Genomic DNA, 21,446 nt, shown 5'->3' with positions numbered 1-21,446 from the left:
AAATAATCAAAATCTATTAATATGGGATCTAATTTTGAAGATCTCGACGCGAAGAATTCAATGGGAAAAACGGTTTGAGATTTGGACACAGGGTTTAAGAGATAAAACATTTTGAATAAACGGATCGACGAAAAAAATAAAAAAATCCCAAGTTGCGACAAGTGCCGAGGAAGGTACGTGTGATCCTTGCAAGGAGTACTCCTCAATTAGTGCTTTCGATTCTGGCTTGGCATTTTTACTCATTTGTTTTGGGTTGGGACTGGGAAATTTCTGGCCCAAACCGCATGGATCACGGTCAATCAACGTGGCAGAAATAAAACCTCGGCCGCATGGAATGGATCGAGCAGAGCAAATTGGCCTCCTCCTCTTCAATTGCCTACTCAGGAAGGCGAGACGGCGGCGGTTCCCTGGAGATGGAATAAAGGTCTCCCCGCCTAGCCCCTGTTCCGGCGGTGCGTCTAGCATCGTTGATGGGCGTGTGGAGGTGTGTCTCCGGCAGATCTATCTTTGGTGGATTTGCTCGGATCTCGTCGTTGTTCGTCTACGTTCGTGTGTGTTCGGTTTGGATCCTTCCGATCTACGTTATTTTTCATCGACGACGTTTGCTGTTCTGGGGTGCTGGTCCTATGGGGCCTTAGCACGACGACTTCCCGACTGTCTACTACAACAAGTTGTGCGATGGAGGGGCGATGACGGCGGCACGCCTTCGGCTCGCTTCAGTGCTTGTAGTCGTCGCTAGGTGGTCTATGGATCTGGATGTAATTTTTATATCTGGTGTTCGTTGTACTGCCATGATTGAAGATGAATAGATTGGAAGTTTTTCCGAAAAAAATGCCTACCTCTCTTGTTTGGCGGGAGCTGCTAGTCGATGCTGCAGGCGCCGATTAGGAGACCCGGCGCTCGCTACAGCGCGAGGTGGGCCGGCCCACGAAGGGGCACCGCACAAAAATGAAAGTAAAAAGCACGAAATCTTTGGCTCGATCATTAGAAAGACTGCAGAAATAAGGAACTGGGGGTAGGTGCCAAAATTCAGAACTTGCAGAAAGAGTTGAGGAACTGGGCGAGCAAAGATTTTGGCTCGGTCATTAGAAAGACTGCAGAAATAAGGAAAAAACTAAGCAGGTTATGGAATGGCCCTCCTTCGGCTGCTACACAGGAGAAAACGAGCAAGCTTGGGCGGGAATTGGATGAGCTGCTACTGCGGGAAGAGATTATGTGGAGGCAACGATCACGAGCAACGGATATTAAACAGGGGGACAGAAATACAAGGTGGTTTCAGCAGAAAGCGACATGGAGAAAAAAGAAAAACACAATTATTAAATTAAAGGATGACAGAGGCATATGGGTTGAGGAGGACAAAGCTATACACAATATGACGATGTCTTTTTTCAAAAGCCTCTATGAGAAAGAAGCGGGCATTGACCCCATTGAAATCCTGGAGCTTGTGACTAAACGCGTTAATGCAGCTATGAATGATGGCCTAACAAAACTCTTCACAGCCGAGGAAATTAGCGATGCTCTGTTTCAGATTGGCCCCCTTAAGGCACCGGGCCCGGACGGCTTCCCGGCGCGCTTCTTCCAAAGAAATTGGGGGGAAATTAAAGATGATGTCGTGAAAGGTGTGTTAGACTTTTTTGAGAGAGGTGTTCTCCCAGAAGGCATTAACGACACCGTGATTGTCCTCATACCAAAAGGAAAAGATCCTCAATCACTAAAAGACTACAGACCAATCAGCCTCTGTAATGTCATCTACAAAGTGATTGCGAAGTGCCTCGTGAACCGCCTACGGCCTCTTCTTGATGGCATCATATCGGAGACCCAAAGTGCCTTCATCCCGGGTAGGATGATTACTGACAATGCTATCATTGCCTTTGAATGCTTCCATAAGATCCAACACAGCAGGAACGCCAGAGACACGTATTGCGCATATAAATTGGATCTGGCCAAAGCTTACGATAGGGTGGATTGGGATTTCTTGGAGGGAGTACTCAAGAAGGTGGGTTTTTGTGACCAATGGACGGGTTGGGTCATGCAGTGTGTCCGGTCTGTGCGATATTCTATGAGATGCAACGGAGTCATGTTGGACCCTTTCATCCCCTCCCGGGGTTTGCGACAGGGGGACCCTCTCAGTCCCTACCTCTTTCTCTTTGTCGCTGATGGCCTAGTGCATCTCTTGAAGAAGGAATTGGCGGTAAAAAGTTTGACCTCACTGAAGATTGCGAGAAATAGCCCGGGCATATCCAATCTTCTATTCCCAGATGACAGTTTGATTTTCTTCAAGGCGACACCGGAACAAGCTGAGACAATCAAAAGAGTTCTAAATACATTCCAGAGATGTACGGGCTAGCTGCTGAGTACGAGTAAATGCTCACTCCTCTTCAGCGAGATCTGCCCGGTTGGCACTAGAGAGGAAATAAAGGGCATTCTTGGTGTGCAAACAGACTCTGTTGAGAGTAAGTATCTGGGATTGCCAACACCCGAGGGGAGAATGAAAGATGATAACTTTCAACCAATCATGGATAGGTTTGGTAAGAGATGCAATGACTGGTCTGAGAAGTTCATGTCCTATGCCGCAAAGGAGGTCCACGTCAAATCGGTTGTTCAAGCCCTCCCTACTTTCACCATGAGTGTCTTCATGCTCTCCAAGGGTTTTTGCGAGAAATATGAAAGGATGATCAGGGACTTTTGGTGGGGTGATGAGGAGGGGCATAGGAAGGTTCATTGGATGTCTTGGGAGCGTATGATAATGCCGAAAAGAGCTGGTGGCATTGGCTTCCGTTATATGCACTTATTTAACCAGTCCCTCCTTGCAAAACAGGGCTGGAGACTGATCCAAAATCCGGATAGCCTATGCGCGAGAGTGCTCAAGTCAAAGTACTATCCAAATGGAAACCTCCTGGATACGGTGTTCGCTTCTGATGCATCGCCGGTGTGGAGGGCAATTGAGTTTGGACTAGAACTCCTCAAGAAAGGCTTGATCTGGCGTGTAGGGGATGGAAAAAGTATACAGATCCAGAGGGACCAATGGATACCGAGACGTGAGGGCCTCATGACGGCAACATTTATAAGAAGGTCCCGAATCCGCTGGGTGAGCCAACTCTTACACCAGGATAGGAAAGAGTGGAATGAGGAACTGATTAGACAAATTTTCTTCCCCTTTGATGCTGATGAGATATGTAAGATCCCCATTCCTTCCTCGGAAGTAGCGGACCAAGTGGCCTGGCACTATGAGAATAATGGAGTTTTCTCGGTGAGAAGTGCGTACAAATTGGCTGCTGCTGGGCTCCCCCAGATGGCCCAGAACCCTTCAAACTCTTCTAAGAATCCAAATGATCGTAGCATATGGGACCTAATCTGGAAAGCCAAAGTCCCCGGGAAGATCAGAATTTTTGGATGGAGGGTGGCTACGAACACGCTAGCAACAAAGGAAAACAAGTGGAAAATAACTCTGGAGATGGATGCCATTTGTAACATCTGTGGGAATGGCATTGAGGATGAGTACCATGCAGTGATCATGTGCACAAAGAGTAGGGGCCTAAGAGCAGCCATGAGAGAATCCTGGAATCTACCACCGGAACAAAAATTCAGGCACACAGGTGACGATTGGCTACAAGTGCTCTTGGACTCTGTTAACGAGGATATGCGAGCAAGAATCCTTTTGCTTATCTGGCGTAGTTGGTTTCTCCGGGAAGATTGTGTGCGCAATGAAGGTAGGGAAACAATCGGACGATCGGTTCACTTCCTAACACAGTATGAGGAGGAGCTGAGAAATGCAGAAACTTCAACTGAGTGGACAGGAGGGAAGAACACCAACGTCAGGGAGATGACCAAAACGGGTATGCCACATGCCCAGGATATGAAGTGGAGTCCTCCAGCGCATGGTACTATCAAACTCAACACCGATGCGGCTTTTTTGGCCGAAACAGGAGAGAGTTCTGCTGGTGCTGTTGCCCGTGACTCCAGGGGCGGTGTACTCTTCTCTTGCTGCAAAGAATTGCCTTTGTGCAGTAGCATGGAAGAGGCCGAGGCCAGAGCTGTTCTTGCTGGAATCAAGGAGCTGACCAAGTTTTCAAATGGACGTGTTGTCATTGAGACGGACAACCAATTCATTGTCAAGGAACTATCAATGCAGACTCCCACGCGCTGCCCCTAGTACGGAACCATGATGGATATCCGTCAGGCCATATGTTCTTTCTCGGAGTGCTCTGTTAGATACGTGGAAAGGAGCAGAAATTCCCTGGCTCACAACCTGGCAGCAATGACTAGGAGTGATGGAGATATTCAGTTGATTGCGAATGTCCCGACTAGTTTACGATCCCTTTTGATATCTGAATATCCTAGTCCTTCTGAGTAGGCCTGTCTACTTCAGATCTAAAAAAAAAATCTTTTCAGAAATAGCACAGTCGCAGCCAGTCGAACTCACGACCTACACATCATACAAGTGCCGAGTGATTGCAAGTGATTGAGTACAACGCTAAAGCATTAAAACCTATTATAGCCCCTCTTACATGATTTTCTTTAAGAAAAAACTTCACAGATTTCGAAAAAGGTTCATGAACATGCTAAAAATCTTTGCCCTGTTCAAGAAAGGTTCAATGATGTTGAAAAAAGTTCATCAATTAAAAAAAATAGTTCACAAAAAAGTCGAATGTTCATCAAAATCTTGAAAAAAAGTTCACAAAACTGAAAAAATGTTCATAAACTTCGAAAAAAGTTCATCGAATTTCAAGAAAGTTCATGGAATTAAAAAATAGTTCACTAATTTTGAAAAAAGTTCATGAAATTTGAAAAAGTTCATCGAACCTGGGAAAAGTGTTCATTGAATTGAAAGTGTTCATCGAATTATTTTAAACAATTATAGATTTTTACAAATAGTTCACTAAAAATAAGAAAGTTCACACAGAAATGAAAAGAAATCATCGATTTTGAATAAACGTTCATTGCATTTTACAAAAGTTCATCGAATTTTAAAATGTTCATCGAAATTTTAAAAAGTTATTTTAACTCAAAAACAGTTAATCAATTTTTTTAAAGTTCATCGCATTTGAAAAAAGTTTATATTGAATTTTAAAAAAAAGTGCATCAATTTTCAAAAAAATTCGTCGATTTTGGAAAATAGTTCATCGATTTGTTGAAAATTTCATTGATATATGAAAAATTAAAAGAAACAGGGAGAAACGAAAAAACAAGAAAGAAAAACAAAACAGAAATCAGAAAAAGGAAGAAAACCTGGAAAAAGAGAATATCTAGCAGTTGTTGAGCGTTAGCCAAAGTGGTTAGCACGATTCTCCATGAACGAAGCGGTTTTGATTTCGAATCCCGGCGGAGCACCCTTTTATTGTGGGGTTTTGAAATACAAATGGGCCGTCCTAGCTTACGCGGCTGTAGGCGCCGGTTAGGATTCTTTTTAGGAAAATTTGCGTGTTTGGCGGCAACCAGCAATCCTTCCAGCTGCATCGACTCCAATGTCGCAGGCCGGTCTTCATCTTCTCTTTCTCACCTTCTTCAGCAATCCTTTCTTTCCCGGCGACTCCACTGGCATTATTTTCGCACGCCAATCTCCATATTCTCCTCTCACATATCCTCGTCACATGTCAAATTCGACTTGCTACCAGTTTAGATTTTTTTAACACAGTAAAATCACAAATGCTCACAAACATGTACATGTACTCACCCCTATGAATGCACACGCGCACACTCTACCCTATGAGCACCTTCAAGATACTGAGCCAGCACAACATTTTGAAATTGACGAAGTCACCAAAGGCGCCTCGTAACCGACGGGACATCTCCACTCACTGAACGAACATCGCCAGAAGCCTCAAATAAATCTAGGAAAATGCGAGCACCACTACCAAGTTTAGGACTTGAACCCTGGTGGACCGAGGATACTATTGTCCTCTTATTCATCCAACCATAGATTGGTTCGCGCTAATGATTTAGACTTGATCGTACATTTTGTTATGGGTTTCAGGTTGTTTCCATGTTCCTTATTTTTGACAAATAAGCTTTAGTAAAGAAAATGAACCATGGGTTTTCCCTCCTATTGTGAGCAACTACGAATGGATGTGCGGGTGCAACTCTGGGTTTGGTAACCGGTGTAGCTTTGTGGTGGCTGGCCTTGCAAGTGGGAGCATTCTGTTGTGGAAATCCTGATATAAGTATCTAGGAAAAACATGAGGCTTCTCATAGCTTAGCGACTCTCGGTCGTCGGATTGATTTTTTGATGCGATTTTGACCGTCGGATCTCTCTTCCGGACGATCTGAGCCGCCGGATCGAAAACAGACACTGCTACAATGAATAGTTCCCTCTCGTTTGTGCCACCGCCTGTAATTTCGCTGCCCCGCCAAGGGTATTTCGGTCATTTCACGTACTTGGGTATAAAAGGGTGCCGCTGCCGTGGATGACCTAGCCGCCTCCTCCCTCCCGCACTCGCGCTTCCCCCGCGCCTCTCTCTCCCTCCCGCTCCGCCTCTCTCTCCCTCCAAACCCTAACCTGCGCCGGCCTCCCTGCCCCGCCGCCGTCATCTCCTTCGCCTCCCGGAGCTCAGCCCGAGTTTGGTGGCGCGGGGTTCCTGGCGGTCTTCCTCCCGCTGCTCTGGGTGGCGTGACGCCTCCGCCGCCGGCAGGAGGGGGCCGCGGGGGCCGCTGGACAGCCCGGCTACCAGCAGCTCGCGCCGCCCAGCTCGTGGGACACCTCCCTCCTCCTCCCCATCGGGACTGGGCAGGAGGATGAGCGCTGTCGCGCCGCCGCCGCACACCCCTGTCGTCGCGCCGCCACGAGGAGGCGGCCGACATCACCGCGCGCCGCCCGGCCAAGGTCTTCTCCCGCGTGCGCCACCTCCTCGCCAAACCTTTCCCCTACGCGCGGCCCTCGCCGACTCGCTCTTCCTCCCCTACGACCTCGTCCAGGATCCCCATCGACGGGAGGAGCGGGAGGAGCGCAGGAACCGACGGCGTCCCTCCGGCTCGATGCAGATCTTCTCCCTCGCCCGCTGTCGTGCCGCCCCAACCCCAAGTCCAGCGGCCTCCTCTCCCTCCAGCGCCGCTGCTCCATCCTCTCCGGCGCCCCTCACTTTATATCCCAAGGGAGGGTAGGGAAGGGAATGGCCCAGATCGAGGATCGAGGGACGAGGTGAGGCAGCGCCCAGATCCACGGCGGCATCGGCGCGCCGTCGTCGACCTGAGCCGCCACCGTTATCGAGGTCAACCATGGAGGGGGGGTCTGACCCGTCGGCAGCCATGGATGGAGACGCCCCAAACCCTAGCATGGGGACCAAGCCGCCATGGATGTTCGAATGAGGCACTGCACCGGATCCCTCTCCTCTTCCTCCTCCTTCCATGGATTTCTCCTCTCTCTTTCTGTCCCTCTCTTACCATGGTCTCATCTCTGTAGGAAGGAGGCCAGCGGCCAGGACGACGCCATGGTCTAACCCTGCTTTGCTCCTTCCCCACCATGACCACACCATGGAAGGTTCCATCTTTCTCTCTCCCCCTCTCATGGAAGGTTTTCGATTTGATCTCAAATTGGGCATTCATATGTGTTACAGCAGCAGCAGGGTTCCTTGGTGGGTACATCAGCAGCAGAAAGAGGACACCATGGTGGGTACGGCAGCAACGGCTCGATGGACGCATGGACGCCACCATGGAAGGTCTCCCTTCTCCTCTCGTTTCTTTCTATTTTGATAGCTTTCCTGATGTACAAGTGATATGCTTTGTTGCTACTATACTACTTGTGTCTCATTCAGATTCGGTGCTTCTTTTCTTTAGCATGAATGTGCTTATTTCTCCATCCCTTTGCACTGGCATGGGGTGGTAGCATTGTTTACTGGATGATTACCAATGGAGTCATTTCGGCTAAGAAAATGTACTGTCTTTTGATCTCTGATGTGACCATTTCCTGATATTAATTACTTAATTAGTGATCACATGGTTTCCTTGTGTCAAATTTTATGGCAGCTGCGGGGCTGGAGGCGGCATTCGGGGTTGGAGATGGCATGAGAAGCAGAGCTCCTTGTGCCACTCTCTCTACAAAGGTGATGCTTGCTCCCATTCATGGCTTGGTTTGCGAAATTAGTTGGAGTTGTGATTAACTAGCATTTCTTAAATATATGTGCTTTCATTAAGAAGAATATGCTACCATGCTAGATTAGTTGATCCAGGGCTTAAGTTCCGAGCTCAAAGTTTTTTATTGCACCAGTTTAACTTTCATGTAGTTTTGTGTATTACTGTATTATGTAGAAGCAATAATAATAAGATTGATCCCTTCATTTTTTTCTGCAGAAAGTGTAGTCTGCAAGCTTATCAAATCTGGGTACTGTTTGTAGAAGTGCAGCACCATGCATCAGTGAGCTCCCTAATTTGGCTAGAACAGAGGGCTACTGTTCTTACTCATTTACTGCCTGCTGATCTCTCTCTCACTCCCATTTTTCCAATTTAATCCCCAGATCTCATTTTTGTGTGTGCAAATTATCTGTGCCTACATGGTGCTATGAAAATTCAAGCGGGCTGAAGTAAAGATTACTCTATGTAAAATTCATGCTTCAATGCCTACTCTTAGGACTATGTAATATATTTTTCTGTGCTTTAGCTGCAGTCACTGTTGACTTCTGTGTACATTATATTGCCTCTTAGTTATCTGACATGCATATGCAATATATCTCTCATCAATAAATATCTATGTGTGATTCGCGGGGAAATATATCCGTGCTTGGTAGTTTGAGACTATTGGTGTCAAGATCTTGCTCCAAATTCACATGATCTAATTAGTGTTTTATACAGAACAACACTTTTGGGTTTTGGGTAATCTCTCAATGGTTTCTAAACGGTAATCTTGCCTGACCATTGATTTCTTGAGTTCTTTCAAAGAGTATTCTTCTTGGCTTGCAGGTCGCCGCTGGAGCGGGACAAGATCATGGCTTGCCTTACATGGTGACGTACCGACTAGGAAGAGTGCAAGCTGCCGCCCACATGTACCAGATGGTGCCGTCAAGGACATTGTCGTACTGACTGCCGATGATCTACAGGTAATCAGTTTTAACTTAGCTTCTGTTATTAGTCTTTTTTTCCTATGAATCGTTCGACTCGTGGTTGCTTCTACAAAATAGCTCATCTTTTAGCTTGAAATGTTACCATGAAACTTGTCCCCTTTATTCACTTAAACAATTTATGATGGTGGTTTGGATATCAAGCTCAGTTGTTTTTTTATAAAATAATTACATGGTCCAATATTTCAGTTCTGTTACATATATTAGTTTTTTTATGTTTTTCAAAACCTTATACCTCCCTGTATTTATTTTTGTTTGGCAATGAACAACCCAAGAGATGGAGATGTTGAATTTGCTTCAAACTACTACTGTAAATTTAGAAGCTTCCTAGACTGGATGTCATGGCCATGACAATAGGAACATGGACTGTAGGTTTGAGGGTGTTCGATGGCCATGACAATTTAGGAGGTTTCTGCTCCATTCCCTCAACTCGAGCAATGCCAGTTCTCCGCCTCTGAAAATTGAGCATAGTTGATGTGCTCGCAGCATTCATACTCCCTCCGTTCAAAATTAAGTGTCACTGATTTAGTACAACTTTGGAAATAGATTAAATTGCTGTGGTTCAGGTTCCTTTTGCTTTAGATAAGACCTATGAAAGAGTTAATTTATTCTGAAACTATTAAAGCTGGAGAGTGGAATCTTTTTGTGGGGCTACATTTTTTAATGGTTCATTATTTTTAGAAGGGGTTAAATTGCTTTGTAGGAACCGAAAGCAAAAAGGTGATGTTGATAGTGGTGGCAGAACTTTTTAATTCGTGTGCTGATGATGTCAAACCTGCATTGTAGGATATATTTGTGTAATCTCCTTATTGTCAAGATGCTTGTGTTTGTGTTTTCGACCAAAAGCTAATCTTTCTTATGGTTAGTCTCACAACTCTATGTTAATTTTGGGGTTTCCGCTATTTGAGGAATGAGCTCATTGAGTTGATCATTTTGGATGTGCCCATATATGGACAACAAGTCGAATTGTTTGTTGTATTTGCGTGGTGGAGTTTCAGTTGACCTGCCTTTGGTAGAACTCATTGGATGGATTTCTATTTTTAGGTACTTACGGCCTCTTGATCCATGACACTGTTTGTTTACATCAATAGGAGATACACGAAAACTGAATAGATTTGTTTTACTTAATAATTGAAGGGATTATTCTACCTAGCCCCATAAATTTCATTGTACATATTGTTTGTTTTATATGTACTATACGAGATATGGGTTTATGGCTCATACCTGGTCCATATGAACTGAGAAGCTTTCTCTTCTTCCAATTCTTGCCAAATTACTCCCAAGTTGTCCCTCGTTTTTGCAGTTCTGTATCAACATAGCGTGTGTTTGTATGATGCATAGGTTATTATACTATTAAAGTAGTACATGATCTGGTCTTCTACCATTTGACCTGGTGTTTTCCTATTGAACCATTATCTTGGTTTACCCTAATTGTTGTCTTAAATAGCTAATTGATTTTCTGTTCTGCTATTTGATGTATTCAGGTTGCTGGACATGTTCTCTCTGCTTGCTTCCTGTTCTTTCCTCAAAAAAAAAAGGATGCACACAAATACTTCTGCTTCGGTTTTCTATGGGTTTGTGTTTTATTTAGCTTTGTAGTCTTTCCTCAGAGCTCAGGGATTTCTATTGTTAAGAAGAAACGAAGCACTGCCCCCATGCTGCCCACCAACGCTGCGCCTGCCCTCCCACTCTGATCCTCGTAGCCTTGCCTAGGTCTAGGAGCCGGTGGCCTGCGGGAGGATCTCGCCCTTGGGGCGTTGCATGCGTCGCGTGCGGCGATCTGTGGTGATGGCGGCTCTGTTATTTTAGATGGCAGATTGCGTGATGTGGGAAAACCAATGATAAATAGATTGGCCCAGTTACTCTGTTTTGTTTGCTACTTGCATCGTCCTGGATCAGGCCATGGTAAATCTGGCTGTCTTTTTAGGTTGACTCTTAAACTCAGGTTGAGCAACGAGCCCCGGTAGATACGGAAAGAGGTCATGTGATGCTAGGTGTTGCTCTTGAGAGTAAATTCTCAAATCCAAATATCATAGAATTGTTTCTAGGACATGTGGCCAACTGGCCATCCGCATGTTCATATTTGGTATGTAGATTGGTGGGTGGACTTTGCTGACGTATCATTGCACTATGATGGTATCCTCTGCGGCAAACCTACCAGCAGTATCTTAAGTTTTGGTTTTGTTAGTATTAGTCTTGGCTTTTCTGCTCCGATGAAAAGGATTTGTCTGCTTTCAGGCTGTCTCCTTTGCATCATGTGGATATTAGGTTTTATTTTGTTTCAACTGTAATATTCTGTTAAAGTGTTGATTTGTCAATTAGTGTGAAGCATGCCGTCATGAACCGTGCCTTTAGATTTTGAACCACTGCAAATCTAAAACTAACACTGATGATTGTATTAATTGCTTGATGTTTGGTACGCCAAACTGGTCTTAAGCTATTTCCTGTTTATTTTTTGTCAGTGTTCCTTCCTTCATTCTGTTGTGTTTCATGACTGCAAATCTAATAGTTTGCCCCATTGTAGAAAGTTGTTGCTTCCCCTGGCCGTGGGATCCTTGCGATCGACGAGTTGAGTGCAACATGTGGAAAGAGATTGGCATCCATTGGTTTGGACAACATGGAAGTTAACCGCCAGGCTTACAGGTAGCTTTTGCTGACCATTGCTGGTGTTGGTGAATATATCTCTGGTGCTATTGTTTTTGATGAAACTCTCTATCAGTCCACTACAGATGGCAAGACCTTTGTTGGCATCTTGAAGGACCAGAATATCATGCCCCGTATCAAGGTTGACAAGGTATGGATGCCATGATCTGACGACCGTTGATTAATCGTGATGTTGTAGTCAGTTGGATAATGGCCATGTTGTCAGAGAAAAGGAGGGTTTGAGAAAACCGAAAGATCTTGAGAGGTCGAACTCTTTAACTGTGACGGTGTTAACTGGGACACAATAAAATAAATTCGTCCAACTATATTTCAATAATCAAACAACCATTTATGCATTATTAGCTATTCATGTTTTCTAGTATCAATTGTATTTTTAGTTGTTTGAGTGCTCAGTGGCTGCTTGCCCGCTGTATACTGTAGGAGGGTGATAATGCAAGTACCTCCTTAAACCTAATTAGGCATGAACCTATGTTAATGCAATACAGATTGTTTGGTTTGGTAAGGCCCTGGTACTATTTACAACTACAAAATTAAGCCTGACTTTGTTTCTGTAAGATGATTGTCCTATACAAAGCTACCCTGTTTTGTGATCTACATTTTCTATTTACATTTTCCATAAGGTGATGATGACATGGCTATCCATGTTCTGCAACATGCGAGAAGTGAAGATGAACCATCCAAAGGGATTTATGGTGGATGACCACCAGGTACGAGAGAGCGCAAGACGCAACCACCACCAACTACCAGAGGGCGCCATCAAGGATGTCATCGTACTGATTGCCAATTACCTACAGGTCCATCTCTCCCCCTCTCTCAGATTTCAAGCTCAATTCTCTCTTATTTTGCCGAATGGAAGTGGCCTGAAAGCCACTCGACTGAAATCATGTGTGTTGCGATATGCCAATGCCATGATAATTAAGCTGCCTGTAGCAGATCTTTTTTTTTCATTCAAATGTTTACCTGTGATATTGAGCATAGTACAGGGAATGGGAACATAATAAGATTGACTGATAGACTACTTTGCTTTCAGGTTAGGAGTATCTGATGTGGTGGTCTTGATGTTGCGCCATCAAGGATGTCGTCGTACTGATTGCCGATTACCTACAGGTCCATCTCTCCCCCTCTCTCAGATTTCAAGCTCAATTCTCTCTTATTTTGCTGAATGGAAGTGGCCTGAAAGCCACTCGACTGAAATCATGTGTGTTGCGATATGCCAATTGCTTTTGATCTTGGGTAAAGAATATCATGCTGTTATGTTTGGAAGGCATTGATTGCTTTGTTTTACATTTAGCGTTTGGCACGATTCATGTTGATGATGTTTAGTAGAAGACTGCGGTAGAGGTTGTGTTTTGATGCTTTGGATGGATCCAGCTACCGATTTACCAATGCTACTGTTTGTGGTCTCATACCTCTCTATCATGATTCTCCCAATCTGAAATAGAGAAACATTACTTTGTTTGACATGGTTTGTCTACACTTATCTTTAAGGCTACAACCTGGAGTCTCATGGAGGTGTGAAGATGATACCTAAGTAGTCTAGGACATTGCTTTGTTAGGGGTTCGCCTATGTACAAGAATGACATGTTTCTTTCCCATGTAATATATTGTGATTTTTTTTTGCTCAACATCATCTGGACTATGTATCTTTCTATGGTAGTAAACTTTATCCTGCTTTTTGGTTTGGATCTGAGCACTATTTGGATAAGCTGCAAACTTTGTTTTAGATTAGTACTTGCTCTCTCATGTTTGCGCTTAGTACTGAACTTAGTGTCAAGTGGTTACCTTACGTGGTCTCATGATCGCACTGAACTACTCTATGCTACCTTAAAATCTCATGACGATGTTGAACTTAGATGATGTCTTGCTTCTATGACAAGTAAATGTTTCATCTTTCTTTTATTTTGTTTAATACATATGCTAAACGAGGATTCATACTAACACGAACATTACTTCTTGATCACATCGTTGTGAACGGCACCCCCGCGCCAAGGCGCGATCCTGATCTAGTTGTGGGTGGAGACTGGAGAGAGATAGAAAGATAGAAAGAGGGCTAGAACTGGAAGGGAAGACGTGGAGGAATGGAAAGTGGTGCATAAGATTGATCTCCACCATCCATTGTACGCTATGTCAGATCACAGGAGTCCATCGATCATTGAACAGGTGGATGTCCGGACGGGGCAAGCTTTGAAGAGGACAAGTCATCTCTGTGCATGTGTGGGTGGAATGGAATTGCCGGATTTCTTGTCGTCGCGAGTGTTTTCCCTCGATTGGTTGTTGCAGTCATGAAACACAACAGACGGGATGGTTTGAATCTTACAAAAATCAAGTATATATACTTTCTTTTCATCTATCGTTTTGTTTGAAACCTGCCTGTGTTTCAAAAACACCATGTTTCATCCATGCACACAAAGATGGATGTGTGCAACTTTTCTCTTCAGAATCAACCATCATCTCACAACACATGTGCTTTTTAGAAGAAACAGATGAAGAAAAGACCATACTCCATTTTGAACACACCTGAAACATCTGACAGATAGAGTTGAAGAATATGGTGGTGATACACAACACACAACACCTGAGAGAGATAAACTCCTGAGAGAGGAAAATCCATACTTGTTCCACTCCATCCACACAAGATGCCCTCTTCAACATGTGCCCATGCAGTCATCCACCCAATCCATGATGTTGGACTATTGTAGTCTGCGGGAGCGAGCAACGAACGTCACTGATAGGCCTTGCCGCATCGTGCCCTTTCTGTTTCCACCTCGGTGATGTTCCTCCTCAAGTTCCATTCGTTTTCTAACCATTTTGTGTGTGTGTGCACCTCGGTCATGGCTCTCTCTCTAGAAAAACCTCCCACTACAAGGTCGGCTGCTGCAAAGCCACGCCGACCCCCAAACCCTAGAGTTGTGCACGTCCATATGTAATTTCTCACCTCGCTCTACACTAAACAAGGTCCAAAATAAGTAGGAACACTACTAGAGAAAAGCCTATACATAGAATCTTACCAGCAGCACGCTTTAAAACAAGGCGCTGCTGCTACGTAGCAGTAGCGCGCCCACAAAACGCGCTGCTGAAGTAATTATAGCAGTAGCGCGACTGTTGAAAGCCGCAGTACTGCTATAATTGCCACGACCCTGCCGCCATGGTAGTTATAGCAGCAGCGCCTTAATACGAAGAGTGCTACTGGTACAGATCATAGCAGTAGCGCCTTCTCACAATGCCCGCTACTGCTAAGTTTACTAAAAAAATTTAGTCCCACCTCGCTCCGCGAACAACGTTTTTACCACCTTAAATATGTTACTTCTCAAACTATCACAACCACTTGGTCTTCATTGAACTCTGTGCGTAGAATTTATGGCCGCAATATGAGTCTTCTTCGGTTTCTAAACCGGTGAGGACTCATACTAACAATTCAGATTGTACACAAAAAGATCCTTGATGATCAATGTATTTTTGATGTATATTTTTACATGTTTACACATAGCAGTAGCGCGTTTTCGCTGAAAGGCCACTACAAGAAATATGTCAACTTGTGACCTTCTGTTAGTGACCCTGGAAGAATTGGTCATAAATCTATGACCATTTGAGACCAATTGGTCAAAAGCTGTTCGGGGGGCTCCAAACCCTAAACTATAACGACCATTTTGGTCAGAAAGGTCGCAATTTCCTTACACGAAATGGTCATGAAGCAGACAACACTGGTCCGCTGCCTTATTTCTAGCTGATCACGACCAATATAGATGGTCATAACCTTGTAAATTGTGGTGGATTGCTATGACTAGGCGCCACCTCATTGGTTTTGCCTATGTATCATGTCCATGTGTCAATTTTTTCCGTAGTTTGTGAAGCAACCTATATTTCTGTTATTCCCAAAATTCGCAAAAAAATTGGGCATTCTTTACTATCCAAATCATTACCTCATGATAATATTCAACTCCATTTGCCTGGTAAATCTTCCTCGGCAAATTTCCAAAGTTTTTGTTCAGCTCGAACTGTTGTGAAGGAAGTACTAGCTAGGCATATCCTAATGAGCTGAATTTTTGCCACATCTTCTATATTCCCAAATATAGCTCTCCAGAAAATTTGAGCCCCATCTAACAATACATGTGAGCTCAGCATCCAATCTTTGTTTCTGGTGATATTTTCAGTTTGTGAAGCAACTATATTTTATGTTAATTTATAATTGCTGAAAATTTACCACGACATGACCCTGCCCATAGAACCTCCCTCCCCCAAATTTTAGCTCATTTATTCTAGCCAATTTCCCTCAGCATTTTTCTGAATTTTCTGTTCAGTGGAGAGCACTGTGAAGGAAATACCATTTTTATTTATCCAAATGGTATGAAAATTTTAAAGTGCCTTCATATGCCCAAATTATCATCCTCCTCCGAATATCAGATCAATCCATGCATTCATTTGAGTCTAGCTTCAACATTCATATTTCTGTCTAGTGTGGTACGTTGCAAAGCAAATGCCACCTAGGCTCCTCCATTTGAGCTAAAAATTTGTGAAGACAGTCTTCTTAGTAGATGATCATCCTCAGCCAAAACTCACGCCCATTGGCTATGTGCATTTTCCGTCCCGCTAATAAAACACTTGGTTGCTAATTCATGTTTGAGCATAGTTCGGTCTCCTCGTTAGACTCTTCTGTTGTCATTTTCTTCCTAGCACCTACCTGGGGATTTCCCAACCCACTAGACATGCCTATGCTGTCCAGAACGCAAGGCAATGCCACGGTCATGCGGTGACCACGCAACGGTCATGCGAGTTTACACGCTTTGGAGTTGGGGCCCTCGGCCACCGTCCAAACCTCGACGCATCGCCACTGAACCATGTATTTCTGATTAAATATATACTTATGTATCTAGAAATGATTTTTGGAAAAAACAAAGAGCAAACTATAAGGCAGCTGCAATTCAAATTTGACCCGCTTCCTACTGACTCGGCAGGAATTTGTCTTTTTCACCAGAGGTGGATCAAAACTTTTGACACCCAACCATTTTGTCAATTTTGCATCAAACATGGCCTAGTATTTTAGACAATTGATTTGGTCCCATTTTGCACCAAATATATGGTAGGTCCTTCACAAAAAAACTCATTTTGGGCACTCGCAAAATGGAAAATTGATTTTTTGTCCAACGAAAATGAAAAATCTCTTAGGCAAAATTGTTTGCCATTCCAAGATGCACCCTTGTGCATGATATGAGCTCATTTGAGCAAACTATGACATGAATGTGGCCATAAGATTGATCATTTGGCTTGAAAGCCATGAATCTTGACACATGATATAGCTCATTTCTGAGAACACTTTTTCAAAAGAATTGTCGTATTACAAGTTTATTATTTTTCCTGGTAACTTGGTCGCATGTAATGACACAATGCGAAGTTTTTCCAAATTTTTGAATTTTTTGAATTTTTTATGCCCGTTTCAAAATGTGGTCAAAACGGCTGGAATGACCGTTCCTAGCTAGTGGTTGAATCTTGGAATTTTTTTGGTGTTTCTCTTATTAAATATATACTTATGTACCTAGAAATGATTTTTGGAAAAAATAAAGAGTAAACTATGAGGCAGCTGCAGTTCAAATTTGACCCGCTTCCTACTGAATCAGCGGGAATTTGTCTTTTACACCAGAGGTGGATCAAAACTTTTGACACCCAATCATTTTGTCAATTGTGCATTAAATATGGCCTAGTATTTTAGAAAATTTATTTGGTCCAATTTTGCAACAAATATATGGTAGGTCCTTCACAAAAAAACTCATTTTGGGCACTCGGAAAATGGAAAATTGATTTTTCGTCCAAAGAAAATGAAAACTCCCTTAGGCAACATTGTTTTCCATTCCAAGATGCACCCTCATGCACGATATGAGGTCATTTGAACAAACTATGCCCTGAATGTGGCCACAAGATTGATCATTTGGCTTGAAAGCCATGAATCTTGACACATGATACATCATTTCTGAGAACACTTTTTCAAAAGAATTGTCGTATTACAAGTTTATTTTTTCTGGCAACTTGGTCACATATAATGACACAATGCGAAGGTTTCTCCAATTTTTTGAATTTTTTTGAATTTTTTATGCCCATTTCAAAATGCCGTCAAAACGGCGGGAATGACCGTTCCTAGCTAGTGGTTGAATCCTAGAATTTTTTTGGTGTTTCTCTGATTAAATATATACTTATGTACCTAGAATGATTTTTGGAAAAAATAAAGAGCAAACTATGAGGCAGCTGCAGTTCAAATTTGACCCGCTTCCAACTCAATCGGCGGGAATTTGTCTTTTTCACCAGAGGTGGATCAAAACTTTTGACACCAAACCATTTTGTTAATTGTGCATTAAATATGGCCTAGTATTTTATAAAATTGATTTGGTCCAATTTTGCAACAAATATATGGTAGGTCCTTCACGAAAAAAACTCAATTTGGGCATTCGGAAAATGGAAAATTGATTTTTCGTCCAAAGAAAATGAAAACTCCCGTAGGCAAAATTGTTTGCCATTCCAAGATGCACCCTTGTGCATGATATGAGGTCATTTGAACAAACTATGCCATGAATGTGGCCATAAGATTGATCATTTGGCTTGAAAGCCATGAATCTTGACACATGATAGCTCATTTCTGAGAACATTTTTTCAAAAGAATTGTCGTATTACAAGTTTATTATTTTTCCTGGTAACTTGGTCACATGTAATGATCCAATGCCAAGGTTTTCCATTTTTTTGATTTTTTTTGAATTTTTTATGCCGGTTTCAAAGTGCGGTCAAAATGGCGGGAATGACCGTTCCTAGCTAGTGGTTGAATCTTGGAATTTTTTGGTGTTTATCTGATTAAATATATACTTATGTACCTAGAAATGATTTTTGGAAAAAGTAAAGAGTAAACTATGAGGCAGCTGCAATTCAAATTTGACCCGCTTCCTACTGAATCAGCGGGAATTTGTCTTTTTCACCAGAGGTGGATCAAAACTTTTGACACCCAACCATTTTGTCAATTGTGAATTAAATATGGCCTAGTATTTTAGAAAATTTATTTGGTCCAATTTTGCAACAAATATATGGTAGGTCGTTCACAAAGAAAACTCAATTTGGGCACTCAAAAAATGGAAAATTGATTTTTCGTCCAAAGAAAATGAAAACTCCCTTAGGAAACATTGTTTGCCATTCCAAGATGCACCCCTTGTGCACGATATGAGGTCATTTTAACAAACTATGCCATGAATGTAGCCATAAGATTGATCATTTGGCTTGAAAGCCATGAATCTTCACACATGATAGCTCATTTCTGAGAACACTTTTTCAAAAGAATTGTCGTATTACAAGTTTATTATTTTTTGTGGCAACTTGGTCACATATAATGACACAATGCGGAGGTTTTCGAGTTTTTTGATTTTCTTTGAATTTTTCATGCCCGTTTCAAAATGCAGCCAAAACCGCGGGCATGACCGTTCCTAGCTACTTGTTGACTCTTGGAATTTTTTTGTGTTTCTCTGATTAAATAGATACTTATGTACCTAGAAATAATTTTTGTAAAAAATAAAGAGCAAACTATGAGGCAGCCACAGTTCAAATTTGACCCACTTCCAACTGAATCGGCGGAAACTTGTCTTTTTCACGATAGGTGGATACAATCTTTTGACACCCAAGGATTTGGTCAATTGTACATTAAATATGGCCTAATATTTTAGAAAATTGATTTGGTTCAATTTTGCAACTAATATACGGTAGGTCCTTCACAAAAAAACTCATTTTGGACACTCAAAAAATGGAAAATTGATTACGACCATTTTAGATGGTCATAACGTCATCAAAGCCTGCACTTCGTTCTGATTGGTCTATGGGTATGTCACGCGGATCAAGCATTAGAGACCGTCGGATACTGCCAGATCCAACGGCCCACACCCCTCACCCTCTCCCCACCCACACCCACCCGAAAGCAGCTCCCCTCACCTACACCACATGTCGTTGAGGACACTGACATGTGGGTCTAATTCCTCGTGGGCCCACCTGTCAGTGGCCGAATGCCACCACTCACCCACCGCACACCACTCACCCATGGCACACCACTCCTCCCCCTCTCCCCCTCTCCCCCGCACACCACTCCTCCCCCATGACCCGCAGCCCAAGCCCTAACCCCTCTCCCCTCTCCCTCCATTGGACCGTCGCTGCCACCCACCGTCCCGCCGTGACCTCCCCTCCCCTCCCACCTTAAGCCGCTCCTCATCGCCGCCGCCACCCACCGTCCCGTCTGACCTCGCTGCCGCCACCCACCGCCCCGTCTGACCTCGTCGCCGGTCGCCGCTCCCGCTCTCTTCCCCCATACCTGCCGCCCCCTCCCTCTCCTCCTCCCATCAAAAGAGAAGAAGGATATCGCGCGGATCGCACTAGGGTGTCGATCTGGACCTTCGTCTGCACGAGGGGACGACCGCGTCTCGTCCTCGTCCCACCTCAGGCGGGGTCCAGATCGAGCCGGACTCGCGTCGTCGTCAAGAGCCGACCTCGACGGAGATGGGAGGAACCCTTCTTCCTCTATCTTCCTTCGACCTCAACCTCGGCATGTCACTCCCCAGCTACTCCGACTCCACCAAGGTCACCTACATCGTCCAGGGTATGCGCCAACGACTGATCCCCTCTCGCGCTCGCGCGTCGTCTGTTTATTGTTTCGCTCGGAGTTCTATCGATCGGAACTGTTTGGTGATGGTATGTGCGGGACAATCGAATTTTGGGTAGTAGATCCTCGCGGGTCAATCGAACTTGTTGGTTTTTGTCTCTAGTTTAGATCGAATGCACTATAAGATTGAAATTTGACAGAGTCGTGGCTCTCGTAAATTGAGTTCAGGTGAGAGATGCTTCATGAGTTCAGGTGAGAGATGCTTCACGAGTTCAGGTGATATGAGATTGAGAGAGAGAGGTGGGAGAGGCTTGGGCTGGGATGAGTGAGAGATTGCTATTTCATCTGCTGGAGATAGATTGAGTGAGAGAGGGGTGCTGATTAGTGTAGTCTGTGATTGAGAGAATGCTTGATGCTGCTATTTGTGCTTACTGATTGATTATACAGTGATTGATATGCTGCTATTTATACTTGTTGATGTTATTGTTGCCATCCGATGCATATTGTTGTGATCCGTAGCTTAGAGCATCTCCAGCCGTTGGCCCCCCAGGGGGCGCCTAAAATCGCCGCCTGGGGATGAGCCGGCGCAAAAAATCGGTCTGGGGGCGAGTTGGTCCACAGCCGCCGGCCCCAGGGCCGCCCCCATGCGCGTTCAAAAAATAAAAAATATAGCAAAGTTCGGCGAAGTTCGGCATATATTACATAATAGTCGCGGACTTTTATTACATAATATATCTAATTAAAAAAGAAACTGGCTGAACACGGAGAAGTCACCGTCGTCGTCGCCGCCGTTGTCGGGCTTCTTCTCCTTGACGCGGCCGTCCCTGGGGGACCCCTGACCAGCGTCGCCTACGCGGACTGGTGGCGGCGGTGCGTCATCGTCGTCGCTGTCCTCGATGACGACTCCTCCTTCATCGCGGCCCCGGCGGCCTGCGCAAATCACCGCAGGGCGGCGTACTGGCGCTCCCTCGCCATCTTCAGGGAGTCCGCGCGCGCCCATTCTAGGGCCGCGTCGTCGTCGAGCTCGACGTCGCCGCCGTGCTCCGTCTTCACCGCGGGGAGGCCCGGCTCCGTCTTCACCGGTGCGAGCCCCGACTCCGTCTTGGGCTTGATGAAGCACGGAG

At 44.2% G+C, this 21,446-nt stretch overlaps 1 long non-coding RNA gene across 7 annotated transcripts; it reads left to right on the top strand.

Moving 5' to 3' along the window:
• The first annotated feature begins 6,422 nt into the window (after positions 1–6,422).
• On the top strand, positions 6,423–14,059 carry LOC109783095 (uncharacterized). 7 transcript variants are annotated; one of them, XR_005759300.3, is made up of 12 exons: positions 6,423–7,303; positions 7,397–7,474; positions 7,551–7,652; positions 7,771–7,867; positions 7,960–8,036; positions 8,284–8,347; positions 8,890–9,026; positions 11,572–11,690; positions 11,767–11,841; positions 12,332–12,505; positions 12,742–12,818; positions 13,200–14,059. It is a non-coding gene; the product is annotated as an uncharacterized lncRNA (long non-coding RNA). The 7 variants fall into 7 exon arrangements; XR_002237635.4 differs by adding an exon at positions 8,448–8,529 and having other exon boundaries at positions 12,742–14,059; XR_002237637.4 differs by lacking the exon at positions 7,771–7,867 and adding an exon at positions 8,448–8,529 and having other exon boundaries at positions 12,742–14,059.
• The last annotated feature ends 7,387 nt before the right edge of the window (positions 14,060–21,446 follow it).

This window comes from Aegilops tauschii, chromosome 6, assembly GCF_002575655.3.
Source record: "Aegilops tauschii subsp. strangulata cultivar AL8/78 chromosome 6, Aet v6.0, whole genome shotgun sequence".
NCBI lineage: Eukaryota > Viridiplantae > Streptophyta > Magnoliopsida > Poales > Poaceae > Aegilops > Aegilops tauschii.
This window is presented reverse-complemented; position numbering and strand designations above follow the sequence as displayed.